Raw genomic sequence first — 6,395 nt, forward strand, 5'->3', positions numbered from 1 at the left:
ATCTGAGCCAATATCTTCATCAAATCCAGGATGTGAGGGCCTGGGGCTGAGGGGCTTAGTGGTGACACAAGGGCTCATCGGGAATGTAACCTTAACTAATTGAGCTATAGGGGGTGTAGAGGGTAGCAGCAATGAGCTGCAGCGTGTGCAGCACTGTTTGAAAAAACAATCAAGAGTCAGATGACCACTAGGGCAATAACCAGCTGTATGAGACTGTAAACAAGTCACTCCCCCAAGACCTGAACCACTCGCCCGTCCAGTTCCAAAGATCCCAATGGGAGTTGGCGCTATGAAGCCTAGTGGCCGCCTCTCAGATATGGTCAGCAAGATTGGTGATGTTTTCACTGGCATCAGAGGTATAGGTGCAACAGGCAGAGCCAATGATGGAGCCTTCTCGGCCAAAATTTAGTCCAGCGCCATCCGCTTCTGGAGGGCATCGGTGCGATGGGCAGCCACCTCTGCATTAATCTCCTTAAAGGCTAAACTCGTGTCATTGGCAAGCTTTTCAAGAGGGATGCCAGGTGCCTGGATTCCATGGTCAACCAGGCGGTCCCATGGAAAGGGGTGGTTACAGCTAGGAACTGCTGAAATGCAGATAAACCTCTTTTGCAGCGAGTTCTGAACAGCTCGAATTGGGATGAGTGGAAATGATAGATGTAGGAAACTCCATAATCAACATAGCAGCTACCAACCCAGGAGACTTGCAGCCAAGGGTAGGCCTTACGGCCACAAATGAAATAGGTGCCATTATAGGTACCTAGACGGTCCATCTGGGTGCCAGTCCAAAAGGTCCTAAAAATGGTGCTACCCGAGGTTTTGTTGGGGGTCTTAAGACTGAGTATACTGCCTCTTATACTGGAACTTAACCTTTGAGATAAGGAGCAGGGAATAGTGGCAACTGCTGTATCCAGCAACCCACCCGCTGGGAGAGTCGCTTTTAAAGCAGATAGTTCCCAGGGATGCATCCAGTTTCGTGGTGTTTGCAAGGACCAGGGCAGAGGGTGAACATGAGAGACTGTACCGTGGTTGGAACCACTCTTTGTACTTGTTCGAGGTATACCCTGCTGATTTCCAGCGGGGGCGACTATTATCTGTTAGGGCAAGGCCCAATTTCTCAGACCCATTGGGAAGTCGCAAAGTGGGCACCTCAGAGGACCGATTCAGTTCCAACCACCATTCAGCAGTGTCAGATTCATTGAATGGGCTGGGTCGAATGGGGATTGCTCCTTTAGAATGAAGGGGAATGTGAGCACATATCCTGCAGCGGGAACAGTTAATCTCTCTCATGTAGGTATAAGTCATGTGCAGGAAGGTGTTAGTATGCAACTTGCTGACGATAAAATGCCATGTTCTCTTCCCTGGATCCGAATCAAACCCCACCAGGGGGTACAGAGCTAGAAAGGACACAGAGAAGAGGCAGACGGTCACTCCCAGATGGCACAGCTGGCGGGTATGCTGGTGCTTCCGGTGTCTGTTGTTCAGGGGTTTTCTGGTCAGGTTCTTCGGGCGAAGGCGCTCTTTTGCAATGGGTAGCGTGTGTCCACTCAGGTACTCCTTCAACCTTGACAGACGTTCATGTCACCAGGACGACAAGGTATGGGCCTTTCCACCTAGGAGAAAGAGAATTATTTTCAAAGGATTTAATTATCACATATTCCACTGGGTGGAACGGCTGCATGGGGCCATTAACCGGTGCAGGAAGGGCCTCCTTGACCAACTCATGATTGCAGGTGATGACCTGGCACAATGATTTAGCATCATCCAGAAGAGTGTCATAAGTGAGAAACAGTGCCACATCTGTGGGAATTTTGGGGCGTCAGAGCCCCGTGGACATCAGGTGGCCCATGAATACCTCAATGGGAGTTAGTCCCGTAGTTCGATTTTCTTGGCCCCGGAGAGTGTAAAGGGCTAGTGGCAATGCCTCTGACTAGGGTGCTCCTGGGTGACCTTGGTTAAAGTAGTTTTAAGGGTGCCATTCATCTGTTCCACCATCCCTAAGGACTGGGGCTGATACAGAATGTGGTGTTTCCATGTAATAGCCAAAGTTGTACTAACCCCTTTTGCGACCTCAGCAATAAAATGCATCAATCTGTCACTGTTAATACTATTCGGGACACCAAACTGAGGAATCACATTCTTCATGAGGCACTTAACAGCTGTTCTAGCATCATCCTTATGTGTAGGGAAACCTTCCACCCATTTAGAAAACATATCCACTATGACCAGCTGGTATTTAAAACCCTATTTGGGGGACATATGGGCAAGGTCAACTTGCAAATGATGAAAGGGTCCATTGGGGACAAGCAAGTGATCATACTTGTCCAGTGGTTTAGCATTACTATTCTGTAGGCATATCAGGCTGCGCGAAACTAGGGCTTGTGCCACTACAGTGAAGCCAGGAGTGTACTAGCTTTGTCTTACTGCATTTATCATTCCCCATCTTCCTGTATGACCAATTCCATGGGCAGCCAGTGCCAAAACGTGCAGATGTGATCAGCAGAAGACGGTTCTACCATCCAGGTGTTGTACTAGTCCTAAGCTGCCTGATTCCTTAGCCCCTATACGTGCCCAACTATCTTTCTCGGCATGACGGTGTGCCGCTGAGCGGCCACTATCCCATTCGCCACTAGGTCTAAAGTGTCTTTTGACTACCCCATCTTGAGAGCTTGTGAAACATATACAGTTGTGGGTAAAGCTGCTCGTTTGCAGCTTGGTCAGCCCGCGCATTCCCTCGGGATATTGGATCGTCCACAGCAGTATGGGCTGCACACTTAATCACTGCCACAGCAGAGGGAAGCATTATAGCCTGCAGAAGGTTGTTGATGAGCAGGGCATGTTGGAGAGGAAGTAATAAATCCTCTGTTTCCATAGGGCTCCAAAATCTTGGACTACTCCAAAAGCATATCCGGAGCCAGTGTAAATATTAACAGACTTTCTGTCAGCTAGGATACAGGCCCTAGTGAGGGCAAACAATTCGGCTGCCTGCGCAGAGGTCTGTTCCGGCAATGCAGCCGATTCGAGGGTATCAAAATGGGTGCAGATTGCATCTCTGGCCAAGATTTGATGGTCCGAGGGCCGAAAAGAGGAAGCATCAGAAAAGAGAATCATGTCTGGGTTTTCTAACGGGATCTCAGAGAGATCAGGGCGGGGGGGGGGGGGGGGGGTGACAATCTCTTGGACTACATTCAAGCAGTCATGGTGTGCCTCAGGTGGGTCATGGGAGGTTGGGAGAAGGGTGGCTGGGTTCAGCTCGGGAGCGCGTTGCAATTTAACGTTGGTACGGGATAGTAAGGTGACCTCGTAGCCAGTTCTTCATGATGCTGTAAAATGTTGGGTTGCTGCTGAATTTAGCAGCAGGGAGACCGAACGAGGCACAAAAACAGTGCACGGATAATCCATCACAATAGGGGTGGACATTTCTACCATTACAGCGGCAGCCACCACATCACGCAAATAAGCCAGCATTCCCCTTACAACAGGTAGTAACTGTACAGAATAAAAGGATATAGGGCGCTGGAGATCCCCATGCATCTGAGTCAAAATGCCAGACGCATACCCCTCTTTATCGTGTACATAAAGCTGAAATGGCAGCATATAGTTAGGTATGCCCAGAGCAGGAGCCAAGGCCAGGCATTGTTTAAGTATGTCAAAGGTCCGTGACATTTCAGGCGTCCATGTCATCCAGGTCGGCTGCTTTGGTGAGCAAGCATCACGGAGAGGCGCATCAACAATTCGATAGCCTGGGATCCAGTGTCTGCAATAGTTCATCTTGCCGAGGAAAGACAGCAGTTCAGTACACGAAGCAGGAGGAGAGAGTTTGACAATGGTTGCAATGCGATCTGGAGATAAACCTCTGAGACCGTGCGTAAGCTCGTATCCCAGTTACTGCACTTTCTTCTGGCAGAGCTGCATTTTCTCCAGTGAGGCTTTATGTTAATCCTGAGCCAGACAGTGGAGCAGTGCTACCGTGTCCGCCATCCAAGCCACAGGCGAGGCCGGGACCACAAGCAAATCATTGGCATACTGGATTAAGGCACTGTGACCTGGCAGGCAGAGGTCCTTCAGCGTCCTGTGCACTGCAGAGGCATACACAGTGGGGCTCTCAGTGTACCCTTGGGGAAGTCGTGTCCATGTATATTGGCAACCACCATAAGTAAAGACAACAAGGTACTGACTTTTGGGGGACAATTTAATGGAGAAAAAGGCTGAGCAGAGGTCAATAACTGAAAAACAGGTAGCGGTAGCAGACCTGAATGCACCAACCATCGAAGAACGCAGGGTGCTTAATCAGATCGGGGACATCCTGGAGCATAGCACGGACCTCAGCATGAGTCCAAGGCTTGTCAAAAGGGATGTCCCCAATCATGACACGGGGAGCCTGGGTGGAGAACTTTGCCACGTCCTGGGAGCAGAGAGTCATGCCGAAATGGCTACTCTACCCAGGAGAGGCTCCATCATTGGAAGAGGAACTATAGCCTCTGAGCTGGAAGCAGGGACAGTCACATCAGATCCAGCAGGCCGAGCACTAAGACCCTGTGAAGCACCTGAGGTATCGGGTAGGTGAGGAAAGGCAACAACTCCAGCACATTGAGCAGCATCCTGACTTTGCAGTCGGGAGGCCACAAGAGTGGCAATTTCATCAATCTGAGAGTTGGAGTCTGAGGTAGGGATAGCGAGTTTCGGATACTGGTTAGAATAGGGTGGAGGGGCGGGATAGGGGGTATCCGCAGGAGCGGAAGGGATGGCATCTTCACTGGAACACTGAGAGCGGTTTTTTTTGTCTTGCAGGGCTGATGGCCTTTAGCAACTTCCTGAAACTTATCCAGACAGGCGGGCATGTACCCCATGTCCCAGGATAAATCCCCACAACCTCCCTCACTGTTCGCATGCCAGTAATCAATCTGATCCAGTCGAAAATAGCCCCCATAAGACCAATTGCCATGGGACCATCCGTGAGGTGAAAGGGATAACATATCGGCTGTCGCCAGTCTCCTTCCAGACGGTGTCAGCCGGCGAGCCCGGGGAAATGTCTCCTACCTTACACTTGCATCGTACACGTTTACCATGGTGCTTTACAATAGCCCTCGAGGGGGCATGTCCCACTTCAATCGGTCCCGTAGATACTCGCAAACCCAAAGCCCCAACCCAGAATCGTAAACAAGCACCTGTAAACAAAAAACAAAACAACCAAAACACTCAAAGACAAACGACTTAACAGTACAAACAGCAGCGCACAACCACTACACAAGGGGGGGGGGGGGGGGGGTGGGGGGTGGGGTGGGGGGGGGGGGGTGGTGGAGCGTACAGGCTCTTCAGTTAGACAGTGCATTTAAAAGTTCTCAAGATCACCAAAGCTGCAGGAGTTTAAAAAAAAACTTTTAATACGATTGCAAAGTGAATCAGATAATGTAAAGTGTTTGTGAGTGGGAGACAGTTCTCTTATAAAATTTCTTCCGTTGGCTTCCAAATGTATTGGTCCAAACAAAATATAGCCTGAAAACATATCCTGTGGACTCATTACCTCCACCTCGTTTGACAACCTGAAGTTTTCCCAGTCTGCATGAAATTTAAATCCCATATTTTCGTAGCCATACATTTTCTGATATGCTCCAGTTCATTTTTATGATGTAATCTATCCTCCTGCTTTTACACGTTTAAGCTACTTGTACATGACTCCCAGACGTGACTTTGGCCATTTATTATTTCTCTACCCAGACTATCCTGCTTTTTAAACTAGGTTATCACTCTGTTGTGCTAAAACTTATTTCATTACAGTGCAGCCCTGTCGATTTTTGTTCCCTAGCTGCTTTCTCATGCTAGCATTAATCTAAAGCGTTGACTATTCAGGTCCCAGGCTATGCCACCAAGGAGCCATAATTCCACAGTGGTTATCAGGTTGCAGTATTCAATTCAGTTCACTTGTTTTACCTCAAATGTTACCAGGTTTCGCCTGCGGAGACATTATTCATCTTTAATTTCTTTTTATTTATCATTGTAAACTTGTATCTTTGTCTACCAATTTAGTGACAGTTTTGAAATGTTGTTTATGTCATATCTGGGATTGCCTATTATTTCCCTTATTGCTCACATAAAATTCAAAACAGGCACAGGGAATGTCCTCCTAGCCGTGATGACAAAGCAGGAATTTTGGTGACGATTAGTTATTAAAGTGATCATTTGAACGTTTCAGATAAACTGAGTAAACTTTAAATTGCTAAGGCCGTGGGACCAGATGAAATGCATCCAATGATATAGAAGGGACTGGAAGTGCGCTTTTCAGAGTCATTGTCAATTACTTTTAGAACTTCTCTTGAACCGGGTGTGCTGTAAGAGGTTGCAAAATTGCAACATTTATATCCGTGTAGAAAAGAGATTAAAAGGATTTGTACAGCAAT

Source organism: Chiloscyllium punctatum, chromosome 30 (assembly GCF_047496795.1).
Source record: "Chiloscyllium punctatum isolate Juve2018m chromosome 30, sChiPun1.3, whole genome shotgun sequence".
NCBI classification, from domain to species: domain Eukaryota; kingdom Metazoa; phylum Chordata; class Chondrichthyes; order Orectolobiformes; family Hemiscylliidae; genus Chiloscyllium; species Chiloscyllium punctatum.